Raw genomic sequence first — 14,728 nt, forward strand, 5'->3', positions numbered from 1 at the left:
AAAACGTGACTTCTCGCGTACGTGACGTCACTCCCCGAGACGCAAGAAGAAAGCAAAATATATATTTTTACTAAGGAAAATGACAAAACTAGTAACGCGTTACCGGCATCACTGATTGTGTAGCTTAAGTGCAACATGGAGCATGAAGATGTAAAGAAAAAAATAAAAACAGTAGAATTATCTTTGAGCAAGTTTGGAGGAAAGTCGGAGGTGTGGACCCATTTTAAACAAGTCGTGGGCCGTGATAATAACATTTGTCGGCTTTGTCGAGTGCATTAAGTGCGGCACTTGTTGCATTATTCATTAAGATTTCTGTAGTTCAAACAACTCGCAATTGTAGTCGAGAACGTCAGTTATAACAGCCCACGTATTAAACAGTTGTCGGGTTTAAATCGGTCTCGGGCTCATAATTACATTCAATGTGTCGGGTCGGCCTCGGACACAACGTGCACGGGCTCGGGTCGGGCTTGATTCTAAGCTCTAGTCGGGTCCAGCCGCGACTTTACTGAGGTTCACCCAGTGTGAGCAGCAGGAGGACGGTCAGCTCACCTCCCAGAACATGGCACTGAATCGCTGGAAACTGATTTAAGGACTGTCATCAAATTACTTAGCATAAATATATTAATACAAAATAATTGCAGTTCTTTCAATATCTTCCATGTCATGGGGCCCAGTGACTCCAGCAGCAGATTGTATTAGTAAACTGGACGAATGAGACCCAGCTATGTTTATTGTACTTTAGTGCTTCCTCTATTTTATATGAATATTAATATGCAGAAATCTAAAATAAAAAAATGTCAAATGTAAACTGTGCCAAAAGACTGTTGCGACAAGTCAAGATAACACATCCAACCTCTTCCACCACCTGCAGTACAACCACGTGATTCAATTCGAAGAAATAAAAAAAGCGAGAAGCGATCAGGACCAGCTAAAAGTGTTAGAATTTGTTTATAAGAGACTGTATTTTTAATACTTTGTGTTTGAAGGAAATTTAAGTTATTTTATACTTTTAAAATTGTTCAGCTGTCATTTCAAGTAATCTGTGCTTTTCAGCTGTTCAATCGTGTGCTTATCAGTTGTTTTTAATTACTAAATAAATAATATAAATCTTAACTACAGTGTAGTTCTACAGTCCTTCAAAGTGGAGAGGGGGGGTTACTTATTTATCGTTCATTTATCGTTATCGAGGTGAGTTGCTCAATATATCGTGATATTGATTTGAGGCCATATCGCCCAGCCCTAAACCCAGCACACCATTCATGTCACACATTCATGTGGAGACAGTCGATATTCATTGCTCAGCTCGTAGATACTTCTCAGGTATAACTGTAAGGAATTATGTAGTTAGTACCCTTTTTAAATGAATCATTAAATAAAATAATTAAGTTATTTTCGGTCACAGCTGCTAAAACACTAGTACCACTGATGTTCATAACTGTAAGACTTATCAGTTTGAGATACTTTGCTGAACCAACAATGCACCCTGACCTCCTTGATGGGAAGTTGATAGTGTAAAGTGAGGAGCTATAAAAACCTCTCAGAACAGTGTCAGCCTTCAGTCCTGACACACAAGACTCATCATTCAAAGGCCACTAAAGGTCCTTTAAAAAAGAAAAAATGTAAACAGACATCGGAACAATCAGTGCTGTTTAAACCCACTTGTAGTTCAGTGTCAGCAGGCTCAAACACTATGTGTTGCTTGTGTTACAGTGTTGAATAAATTAGCCTTGCTGTTTGGAAAATACACAGTGTGGGAGGAGGATGGGAACTGGAGGAATGATAGATAGATAGATAGATAGATAGATAGATAGACAGATAGACAGATAGATAGATAGATAGATAGATAGATAGATAGATAGATGGATAGATGGATAGATAGATAAAATTACTTTAATGATCCCAGACTTGGAAATTATTTTGTTACAGCAGCAGTGGGTCCGCAAATAAAACACTTCGTACATAACATAAATAGAATCCAATATATACATAGTGTATTTATACAGTGCACAGTGTGCTATAAACAATAAACAGTAATAACATATACAACAAAACAAAATATGCAAAATATACTATAACAATAATAATATATACAACAAAACAGTAGAGACCAGAGTTCTCTGTCAGGCAGAGGTGAGAGAGTTGTTGTATGAAGTGATGGCTTGTGGCAGGAAAGATTTCCTGTATCTGTTGCTACGACAGCGAAGCTGAAGCAGCCTTCCGGAGAAGGTGCTCCGCTGTCTGCCCAGTGTGAGTTGGAGAGGGTGGAGAGGATTATCCATGATGGATAACAGTTTTTTCAGTGTCCTCCTCTCCACCACAGCCTCCAGAGTGTCCTGTTTGCAGCCAATCACAGAGCCAGCCTTCCTGATCAGTTTGTTGAGTTTGTTGGCTCCGATGCTGCTTCCCCAACAAACCACAGCAAAGAAAAGTACACTGGCCACCACAGACTGATAAAAGATCTCCAACATCTTGCTGCACACATTGAAGGATCTCAGCTTCCTCAGGAAGTAAAGTCTGCTCATCCCCTTCTTGTACACAGCTTCAGTGTTAGATCTCCAGTCCAGTCTGTGGTTGATGGTAACACCCAGGTACTTGTAATTAGAGATGCACCGATCAGGATTTTTGGGGCCGATCACCGATCACCGATTACCGAAAGCAGTATCTGCCGATCCCGATATTGCCGATCACCGATCACAGTGTCAAATCCATAAATTCTTCTATATTGTTGTCTTGTGTAACTTTAATATATTTAATTAATGATACTTCTTACACAACATTGACATTGTATTATTAAGTATAAAAATTAGGAGATGAGAAAGTATCATGAATTGACCACCGTTTTATTGCAGGCTGAGGCAATGTGCAATATCTCACATTTTAGAGACTCTCTTAGAGACAACTTGGACTCAGCTTACATAGAGTAACTGTAGCTTACTAGTGGGAATGCATGCAGTCAGGGTGGGAATTTTGTCATTTTAGGGGCAAGTCCATGTGGCCTTCAGTTTTTTTTTCAGGGGCACCAAGGCCACATGACAGGGCACAAAGGCCACTGGGTAAAATGTGTTGATTTACCTTTCAGACTGATACCATAACATCCTAATTTATAATAAGACATGGATTGTGTATTAAAACATTTTTTTTTATACCAAAATCAAGTTAAAGTTACATTAGAAAGTAGTTTTTGTTAAGTAGGGTTAGGGCGAGGTGATTTTTGTGACACCACACTGAATATTAGTGTTATTGAATAATACTCCCGATAGAAATTCCCCCAAATTATGGCAAAGCACATTTTTTCCAAACAAAAAATTGTAGAATAACCAGCAGGAGACCACTGATGTGTGGAGTGATTTTGGTGACACTACACTCTGAATAATAGTGAAGTTATTGAATTTTTTGTAGTTTCTCTTTTCGGTGTTGCACTTTGTAGACGGTCCCTGCGCCCTCGTCTCACAGCTGGCTGACCATACAGACCAGAGTTAATGTCCAGACGCTCGTTTTGATTAACATACGGTTGTAGCTCGTTGTCTACCTTACTACGGTAGAAAAGAGCCATCGTTTGTGTTTTAACAAGGTTTCACTTATGAGTTATTGATCCGGGAAGTTCGAATCTGTAAATATATTTCCGACTTTACCAGACTAAATCCTACCACATACGTCAGTTACGTATCATGTCAAAACCGGCTGCGCTCGCTCGCTGTGCTGTAAGTTTCGTACTTCTGTTTTGAGACGCTGCTGCTGTTTGAGAGGCTTTCACGTGAGATCATCGTGATGATGAGACTCCACCTGTGCGAACTGCGGACTCACTGAAGTTACTGTAAGTGACTACTGTGCACTCAGGTGGCTGTAATTAAAGGCAAGGTCGCTACGCTGACCGGGCCAGGGGCACAAGAGGCCACTGTGGCCGTACGATGAGTTTGTCTTTTCACGCTGCATCAAGGCCAAAGTGCGGGGCAACGGCGGCCATGAAATTCCCTCCCTGCATGCAGTTAATGCACTGTCTTTATACTTAAACGTCATCTGATCGGCCTGATGTGATCTATTTTGAGAACTCCGATCAAAACCGATAGGGGCATTATCGGCCGATTGCGATCGGTTGCCGATCGATCGGTGCATCTCTACTTGTAATCCTCCACTGCCTCCACATCCCTTCCCAGAATGCACAGAGGTTGGAAAGCCGTCTTCCTCTTCTTCCTGAAATCTATCACCATCTCTCTGGTCTTGCTGATGTTCAGCCGCAGGTGATTCTGTCCAGTCCACTCCACAAAGTTGTCTACCAGTGCCCTGTACTCCTCCTCCTGTCCCTCACTTATACACCCAACAACAGCCGAGTCGTCAGAAAACTTTTGCAGGTGACACGACCCGGTGTTGTACTGAAAGTCAGTGGTGTATAAGGTGAACAGGAAAGGAGACAGTACAGTCCCCTGTGGAGCTCCTGTATCACTAACCACCGCATCAGACAGAACACTGCCCATACGGACAAACTGTGGCCTGCCTGTCAGGTAGTCAGTAATCCAGGAGATCATTGTGTCGTCTACACCCATCACCCGCAGCTTCTCCCCCAGTAGCAGTGGCTGAATGGTGTTAAAAGCACTAGAGAAATCAAAGAATGTGATTCTCACAGTGCCTCCTCCACCATCCAGGTGCGAATGGGCTCATTGCAGCAGGTAGATGACAGCGTCATCAACTCCCAAGTCGGGCTGGTAAGCAAACTGCAGAGGGTCTAGCAGGGCTCTCACCTGCGGTCTCAGGTTGGCCAAAACCAGTCTCTCCAGCACCTTCATGACGTAAGATGTGAGGGCCACTGGTCAATAGTCATTGAGGTCTGATGGTGTTGACTTCTGTGGAACAGGAACCAGGCAGGAAGTCTTCCAAAGCACTGGTATTCTCTCCTGACCCAGGCTCAGGTTGTAGAGGTGTTGTTGGACAGGAGACAGCTGGCTGGCACATGTCTTCAGGATCCTGGTGCTGATACCGTCAGGGCCTGCAGCCTTCTGCTGGTGGAGTCTCTCCAGCTGTCTCCTAACCTAGCCTGCAGTCACAGTCATGCGGGGGAGGCTGCCGGTGTCTTCAGTGGAGGACGAGGAGGTGGAGGAGGAGGTGAAGGTGGAGGAGGAGGAGGAGGTGGAGGAGGAGAGGTGCTGCACAGGAGAGCTCACAGCAGGGGAGTGAGGGGGGAGGGGAGGAAGCATTTGGGGCAGTGAGGGTGTGTGGGGGTCTGGAGGCATACTTGCCAACATTGGGTTGTGAAAAATAGGGAGATTTTTTTCATCGGTGTATCGGCCCAAGTAACAAGGTTCCTTCGCCAGGTGTGCGATTTATTTGTCATAATTTCTTGCCTTGTATTTTAAACCACACATGTCCAAAATTCTTAGAACAGTGTTTCCCCTATTTTTTTTTATAGCAGCTGTGCTCTGAGTTGATAACCTAGCAACACTAGGGGGGTCTGGGGGCATGCCCCCCCGGAAAAAAATTTGAAAAATGACCCTTTAAATCTCACCTACTCGTGAGATTTTTTAAAAGAAAAATATTTTCAGAATTTCAGAATCAGAATCTAAGACATGAGACAAAATAGTGTAGAAGCTGACATTGCTGTTTGGAAAATATGTTAACATCCTGAGCATTTCAGAAGTCAGTGAGCCACATGCCATGGAAGCTATTGAGAAATAATTCATAATATTTATCATCATAATTCATCATAATTTCTGCATATTAATATTCATATTAAATAGAGGAAGCACTAAAATACAATAACAATAGGTGTCTTACTCGTCCAGTTTACTGATACAATCTGCAGCTGGTTTGGAGTCACTGGGTCACATGACATGAAAGATATTCTAAAAAACAGCAGTTATTTTGTATTAATTTATTTATGCTAAGTAATTTAATGACGGTCCCTAGATCAGTCTCAGTGATTCAGCGCGAGGCTCTGAGAGGTGAGCTGACCGTCCTCCTGCTGCTGACACTGGGAGAACCTCAGTAAAGTCTCAGCTGGACCCGATTTCCACAGAATATCCAAACTGAAACTAACTTCACCCCGGTTCGATGAGTCGCCTGTTGCAGCCTTTGAATAGGATGACGAGGATTTCAGTCACTCAACTTCAACGGTACAAATAGCAGTAATGACAATAATAATCGATTTCAAGATAACTTGGGGTGTGGTGCTTTCACTGTGTGCAACTTAAATTCCCCATTCGCTCGTGATATTAAACCGACAAAAATCACGTCATCATCAAAATCAAATGTCATTATGTCTATCAATACCCGACCGACCGTGCCTTGCGCAACGCCCCCCCCCCCCAAAAAAAAAAGAAAAACTGATTTGCATGACTCACGAGAGCCTCATTTTCAGGTCGGAAAAGCCGGATTGCGGGATTTATCAGGAACAATCACACACCTTCTCATCCACACAGGCAGGCCAGGGTTGCCAGATACTGCAACAAATATAGGGACACAATCTTACTTGTTTCCTTTACTGTAAACAAGTAAGATTGTGACCGGGAGCATCGAGGGAGATAGGGTTAAAAATCGGGAGTCTCCCGCGTGAATCGGGAGAGTTGGCAACTATGTGGAGGTGTCATGGAGACGACAGAAGGCTGTGAGCTGAACCTATTGAAGAATCTGTTCAGCTCGTTTGCCCTCTCCAGGCTGCCCGATGACTGTCTGCCGCTCACCTTACACCCAGTGATCTGCTTCATACCAGTCCACACATCCCTCACATTGTTCTGCTGGAGTTTGGCCTCCAGCTTCCTCCTGTAGGCATCTTTACAGGCCCTCAGCATATCCCTGAGTTCATGCTGCACTCTCCTCAGTTCTTCCCTGTCTCCAGACCTGAACGCCCTCTTCTTCTTGTTAAGAAGGGCTTTCAGGTCATTGGTGATCCACGGCTTATTATTAGGGAAGCAGCGTACAGTCCGGGTTGGCATGGTGGTGTGTTCACAGAACCTGATGTATTCTGTGATGCAGTCGGTCATGCTGTCGAGATCCTCTCCATGTGGCTCAACAAGTGCATCCCAGTCTGTCGACTCAAAGCAGTCCTGTAGTGCGTCAGCAGCCTCCTGAGTCCACCTCCTCACGCTCATAGTGTGGACAGGCTGCCGCTGAACAAGAGGCATATACTTAGGGGTCAGCAGGACCAGGTTGTGGTCAGATCTTCCAAGCGGGGGGAGGGCTGTGGGACTGTATGCATCCTTAGCATTTGCATACAACAGATCCAGTGTGTTACAGTCTCTGGTGGGGCAGTACTGGTGAAATGTTGGGAGGGTTTTGTCCAGTGAGACGTGATTAAAATCCCCAGTGATTACAATAAATGCGTTAGGATGCTGCGTCTTCATCTGGGCAACAGAGGAGTGGATGACGTCACAGGCCAGCGCTGCATCAGCTGAAGGAGGAACGTACACACCGATAATGATGGCGGATGTGAACTCCCGGGGCAAATAATAAGGCCTCATCCCCACAGTCAACAGTTCAATGTCCGGGGTACAGAGACGTTTGTTCACGTGAACATGTCCGGGATTACACCACCTCTCACTCACATACAGTGCAATCCCTCCTCCTTTCTTCTTTCCGCTGCTTATCACGTCCCTGTCCGCCCGAACAGCGCTGAAGCCGGGAATCGCCACGCTGTGGTCCGGGATGTTTGAGTGAAGCCATGTCTCCGTGAAACACAACACACTGCACTCACGATATTCCCTCTGAGCCTTTATCAGCGCGGCGAGCTCGTCCGTCTTGTTCCCCAGAGACCTCACGTTCCCCATGACGATCGCCGGTACAGCCGGTCTGTGTCTCCTTTTCTTCACCCTCCATTTCACTCCGGCTCTGCAGCCACGGCGTCTCCGCAGCAGCTCCTTCAGGACCTCAGGCCTGGCTCCGGGTAGCAGTGCAGGTTCACACAGCGCAATCAGCTGGTCGCGTGTGTAAACAATGCACTCAATGATGCGCTCCTGACCCTCCGTTGCTAGGGTTAGCAAAAACATCACAAAAAGTGCCCCAAAAAAGAAAGGTGTTCGTCCTCTCTCAGTCTCCGGAGAAGAGCCGCCAAAGTTCAGCGAGAATCAGAACAGAGATACAACAAAAACTACGAAAAAACTTGAAAACCTATGGGAGCTGCTGTTACAGGCTGCCACCTTATACGGCGCCATAGCAACCAAAGCATGCTGAGATTAAAAGAAAACAACAACTGTCAACTGTCTATGTCAAATACCAACTAGCCAAATTCATGACTGCAAGATTGTTGTTATTTATTTCAATTGCACCAACACAACCTGTGTGTATATTTAAAAAAGGGTGCAGCAGGCAATTATGGAGATGATAGATGAGAGTAGTTTTGCCAGATAGTCAAATACTGGCACTGAATTAACCATAAGAGAGTCAACAGGTTTCTGTAAAGGGGTTCTCACAGAATGCAAAGTGAATCATTTGCACAAATTGTACTCTTTGCAATGTACCAACTGCAAATGAACTGTGAGCTAACTAACAAAGCACAAAGTGTGTCTGTATTTAACACAGCCTCTGACTGGACTTCAACTCACCAGAAACGAAGGTTCTCTCTGCTATTTCCAATTAGTTTCTCTCCTTTTCCTCTGATGAGATTCATGTAGCCCTCAGAAATGCACAGATTTATCACTCATGTTAGCAGTTTATTAACATCATTGTTGTATTTACACTGGTTACTTAGCAGCACAGAGCCTGCAGTGAATCCAGAACTATATATTTTACATTGTTCCCTCTGTTCTAGACACACAAGTAAGATGATTTACATTTTCTGATCTAAGAGAGCAAACATGCTTCACTGTGTGTTATTGTATGCTCCCATACACTTCCACAAGCCTTCATTCCTCAATGTATGTTTAAGAAAAGGCTTTGTGTTACATGATCTTTTTAATATCAACATTGAGACTAACCACAATAAAGGGATGTCTATGTGGCTAAAATTAATATGATATTGCTTATGCCACTGAATTCCACCATTATTCTAAATCTTACCGATGCACTGACATGTTCTTTTGCAATCGGCATTCCAAGAGATGTAATTTTTGCTCTGCGTGTGTACATTTTGGGCTGAACAGTGAGATAATTTAAGTGTAGCACTTGTGTTGGCATAACCCAGTTCCGGGATAAATAAAGGTTGAATTTGAGTGACGAGGAACAACGAAGGAGAAAGGGCTTCTGAAGGTCAAGCTGCTGGTTTGCTCATCCACCTGTTGACACTATGTAGGCCTGAACCAGCACAGCTGAAAATAGAGACAGTGTCTGGCTCACAGCTGGACCAACCTGGCACTGTGTGCATGAGAGAGTCTGCCTGTGTATTTACAGCATAACATGATAACTGATGTTGGGAAGAAAATCCTCAACACCTGTCAGTCACGTTGGATAAATACTCCGTCGTACATGCACAGCTTGAATATGGCTGAACAATGCCTGGTGTCAAGTAGAGTCAAACACAACCAGATTTAGACAATCCGGATGGTTTTGGTGGTTTGTTCTAAGTCAAAGCCAACTGATAGGGGTGAAAGAAAGTTGCATATTCAAATGTATCTATTAGCAGTAAAAGTGAGAACTCCCTCTGGACAAATGTAATGACTGAAGTCAACAGGAATATCAGATGAGGAGGAGGTTCATTAATAAATGCTGTGGGCACATGCAAATGCAGGACAAAGCAAATGGAGCCAAACAGTCTGTTGGTGCTGTTACAGAAGGTATTTAAAGCCCCTGTACAGACTTTTCATTTAGTGTTGATTTTGGCGGCCCCGGTGGACGAAAGCGGTGGTGTTTTGACGGAATGAAGACCTCATTTCCCACGAGCCCTAGCGCCCACTGTTGTGAAGACGTTTGTCTGGCCGGCGCGTGTAGATTTGTTTTGGAAACGTCGGGAAGAAGACGGGACTTGCTTTGAAAACTTTTTTTTTTTAGCAGCTATCTACAGCGTGCATATGGATGAGGTAATGTGTCTATTTGTATTTCTATGTAATATAATATGCCGCCGTTGAAACAAAGTAATGTTAAAACTTGTATCTAAGTTCTCTCTAAGTAATTGAATCATGCCTTGACCTGGACAAATGAGAATTTACACAGACATACATCTAAGTTCAGTAAGCCTACAACCAACAGTTTAGATAACTCGGTAGTAGAACTGTTTAGTTTAGTTGTCAACTTACCTTAGTAATATTTTATTGTCAGTGCAATAACCCAGCATTGGAAAAAACTGCAGTAGCATTGCCAACATAATATCTTACGTTGTAAGCTAACTGTTTTACCGTGATGTCTGGGACATAGGCTAAACATGCAAAGACTGCACTATTGTCACTGTGTGTAATGCTGCTGTTGCACTGCAATTTCCCAGCTATAAATATTACCCACGGTGCTACAGAGCTAGCGTTACAGCAAAGTCACAGTGATTGTGATGGATGTTTTGTTCTAAGTAAGAAACTGAATCATTTATAATGACAGAGGATATTACCAATGCATCGTTGCAGGTCGGTTGGGCTGATACACACAGCTGAAATGGATGCGTGATCTAAGACGTTTGTTGTCGTTTTTACGAGTGTAGTATCAAGAGCTAATCTAGTGGTAACGTTAGCCAGCTTTGTTGTAACAGTATAAATTCATGTATTGCTGTAAACTACGTCCCGCAAAACATTTCATAAATGAAATAAAATGTACATACCTGTCTAGGAGGAATAGGGCAAATTCTGGATCTGACTTGAATCCCTTCAAGCCCCGCAACTCTCTCCATCTCTCGAAGGAATCGCCAGTGTTTATCCGAGTTTAGCCCTAGCTTGATCAGATTCCCTCTCAGCCTTTCGTTGGTCTTCGGTTCGAATTATTTTTCTTTTCATTGTCTCATTATCAGCCATGACAAAAGTTTTAGCTCGTTTAGCAATGGCTAGCGTAGCAACAAAACAGATATGCTGAGTGTCATCAGTTCCGGTTTGACTGCCGTAAATCGTTTCGTCAGTGGTCCGACCCGACCAAGGCCTTTCAGAGGTATAGAATTAGACTACTTAGAAAAAGCGTATCTTCACACTGATGGGCTCATTTGCTGTTGTAGGTAACACAGACACATCAGCAGAAACCAGAGACTTTTGCATATCCAGTTAAAAACTCCATACAGGGGCTTTAATGTAATTACAATGCTCTAGTTAGCCAAATATATCATATGTGAAATTTGGACCTGTGTGTTTAACTGAAGAAAAGAAAAAAAGACAACAGAGTGAAAAAAAATGCCTGAAATTATTATTAAATAATAATCATTAAATTGTTTATCGTGTGGTTTGTTCAAGTATGCTTTCGATGGGAAGTCAGGACATCTCCAGCTGTGTTTGAGGTGACAAAACCAGGTGTTTTCTGTTTAGTCTCACCTCAGATACTTGAATGCTCCAATTGGAAATTGGAAGTTTAGGCAACAAAAACTCCCAGCTATGTTTGAGAGAAAAACATCATGGCTTTGGTTTGAATAGAAACTTTCACAATGTTAACAACATGTTAGAAATGATAACTTTTCCCTTGTGTAAATATTACCAGGCTTTTCCCCAAGTCACAAGCTATGACATTATAAAAATGTGATTGATCAGTAGTAATGATTGCCCTGGAGCAACATTAATGATAATGTTCCAGGAACAACACCAACACAGTGATGTCAGATTGTGTGGCCTGTTGAAGCCAAAAAATTCTTCCAGTCTGTGCTCAGAATCTTGACTTCATAGTTTCATCCACTAAGTCAGTTTATTTTTTCCTATGAAAAGAGGTTGTAAGGAACCTCCATAAAGAGCTAGACATGTTTATATCTGTGTTACCTTGTGTTTGATTACAGGTAGTAATTGTCAGGTTGTCAGGTTAATTGTCAGGTCTTGCCAAGTTTCTCTCACCAACCATGAACAAAACAAAAATAGGAGCAGGCTTAAGAGTTCCTATAAACAGCTCTTAAGATGAGTTGTCATGTTGGAAACAATGTAACACACATTTATACCAAACAGTTGGGATTTATGGATTTTTCACATTTGAAGGCTTTCCCATTCATAGTGCTGCTAACACTTTAGAGGGTAAAATCCATTCCCTTATCTGTTTCTATGATCCATGCCAGACTCTAGTTCCAGTGACATGACCCCGATACCTTCCTGTCTGTCTGGCCATTAAACAAAGGTCCTCCTGATTTCTAATCCCTGCTTCTCCATCCTTAATCTGATCCCTGATGGATTAACAGAACACAGCGTAACAGCACATGCCTTTACCAGTCTACAGCATGGTCTGCTTAACACCAATTTATCGAGGTGATATTGGCCTTTAATAAACAATTATCTTGTTATTGGCTTCAGAGGGATAAAATACAGATTATTACTTCATTCCAACCTGGAAAGATTTAATAATACAGTAACTTTAATATAGCACGTCTTCTCCCATACCACAGGTGTCCTGAATTCAGCAATTTCAAGGCAATTAAAAACTCTGTGAACCAAAACGGAATTTTTCAAATATATCTGAATGTCCTTTTTGTGCTTGCTCAAGAATTTAAAGAAATTTTTTGACGTGTGCATATTCACTTTCTTAAAGGAGGAAATTACAGCCCAGTAAGAAAGGATAAAATATTTCTGCAAAAATTCACGGGCTAAACTATACTATATTCACATTTCCACAAAACATGTCGTATCATGTTCGCATTACATGTTTACAACCTGACTTTCTCACAATTTCCGCCTAAACTGTATGCTTTCTTTTATCCCTGTGGCATGAAAGAACACCAGGGAGCCAAAACTCAACAACTTAAATACTCAAGGCACTCTGATGATTCAGAAAATGTACAATATACCCATACTATTTATTTGTGAGAGCCTTAAATTAGACTTGTGCAGCCAGCACAAGTCTTCAAAATAGAATGGAGCCAATAGAATGGAAAAATAGAATACCCTGTTAGTCCAGGGCCAAATGGCCTATTTATGCATGTACAGTTGTAATAAAAAGTAATTGCTTCAATAGTGTTGTCAACATAACACTTGTAAGTGGTTTAAAAAAATGTTTTTATCATGTATTTTGATATTCACCCATTTTTATTTCTGGTTTAAATAAGTCATGTGACCTCTGTGTTTGTCAGACAGATTCAGTACTGGGCTTAAATGAAAGCCTAAAAGGTCCCCTTTAAAACGATACCAAGCACCATATTATATAATATTGGCAATATCCCTACCATTAGCCTAAACCAGATATACACCAGATTTCAAAAACGGAATTTATCTTAGGGTAGTAACTTCATGAGCTGAAAAAGGTGATTTCGCAACCACCCCTGCACTGCTATCATGATTTTTCTAGTACTGGGAGTGTATAACTTGCCTAAAATCACTATGAGACTTTGTTTCCCCAGATGATACCGATGGCCCAAATTTGGGGCCCTGGCTCATGGACTACCTGTTATTAACTGAAGGCACATGGAAACACTCTGCCTGGCGCTGTCCAATGTTGATGCCAAGATTAGACCCTCCCCCAAATCCAAAAAGTGCTATTTTTGCATTTGTTTGTGTAGAGATTACACAAACACATATGCCTCATTAGTGACGTAAAGAGATGTTGGTAGGTGTACCTTTTATCTTTGGACAGAGTCAAGAGATTGATATTCGCCAGAATATCTAACTTATAGAAACAACAACCAACAAGCATATTTCCCAAAAAACTGAGCTACTCCCTTAAAGGAACTGTGGGTGCAGTTTGATTTCAGGTCCTTATAGGTGTGAAAAATGAGCTCTCTACTTCATAAGCATCTTCCCTCCCTTGCTCCACATGTGCCGATATATTGTTCTCATTGGGAAGAGTAGGAGGGAGAGGGCGCAGGTTGACTGGTTTCCGTAGGCAGCCCAGAATTATAGCATGTATGTGGGAGCGCACATGCGTACAAATGTATGCATGTGTACATACATTTATAAGATGCAAATACATGCAGGTTTTAGCTGATGAGATGTTCAGCTCTTCAGTTTTTAATGAAATTTCAGAGTGGTATGACTCTATGGTGAGATATCTTGAAGTGATTTCGTAGGCTTCTCAGCTGATGTTTTGCATGTGTGTTCATCTGTGACTAAAAGTATTTGTTGGTTGAAGCTAGACCCCTGCTGGAAGGCTGCAAGCAGCCAACAGCTTTAAGGAATTAAAAGATTATAGAGTCAAAAGACCCTCGTGGCTCATTGGAGATTATGTAACACGATTACAGTGGGTAACTGACTTATAGTAGAAGTAGTTGACAACTCCGTTATAATCTCACCATTGTGCTCTCTAAGATTTGATGAGAATATTTACCCTTTGAAAGGGTAAGCTTCACGCAAGAAGCAGAGGTAACAGTAACTGATACAGAGGTCTACTCACCAAGTGTGTGCTGTGTGTGTCCTCGAGCAGGTGATAGCAGATTGCTTGTGGAAGGTAGAGATCACTCTCGCAGCGTATCCAACATTACTGAGCCCGAGGTTGAGTCAGGAGATTGTGTAGGCTGAGAGAGATTCAGACTGACTAGGAAGACTCCCTCCCTCCCTCCCTCCTTCACTCTCTCTCTCTCTCTCTCTGGCTCTCTCTGTCTTTATCTGTTCCCTGTGTCTGTCAGAGAGCCAAACCATGTGCCTAAAATACCTCTGTCAAACAAATGCTTCACAAATGCGCGCGCACACACACACACACACACACACACACACACACACACACACAATACAGGTGCATGCTGCATGAATGCTGCAATAAACAGCAATACACTGTCCTACTT

General features: G+C 42.5%; 1 protein-coding gene across 3 annotated transcripts in view; it reads right to left on the reverse strand.

The window, feature by feature from the left end:
• The window catches only part of palmdb (palmdelphin b), a 142,024-nt gene extending 127,513 nt beyond the window's left edge, over nucleotides 1–14,511 (reverse strand). For 2 of the 3 annotated variants that reach the window (XM_030398288.1, XM_030398289.1), the window contains exon 1: nucleotides 14,341–14,503. The gene's annotated coding sequence lies outside the window, so the exon portion shown is untranslated. Of the gene's footprint in view, nucleotides 1–14,340 lie in introns of all 3 variants that reach the window. The other variant, XM_030398294.1, reaches the window with a different exon arrangement.
• Nucleotides 14,512–14,728: the final 217 nt, after the last annotated feature.

Source organism: Sparus aurata, chromosome 19, assembly GCF_900880675.1.
Source record: "Sparus aurata chromosome 19, fSpaAur1.1, whole genome shotgun sequence".
NCBI classification, from domain to species: domain Eukaryota; kingdom Metazoa; phylum Chordata; class Actinopteri; order Spariformes; family Sparidae; genus Sparus; species Sparus aurata.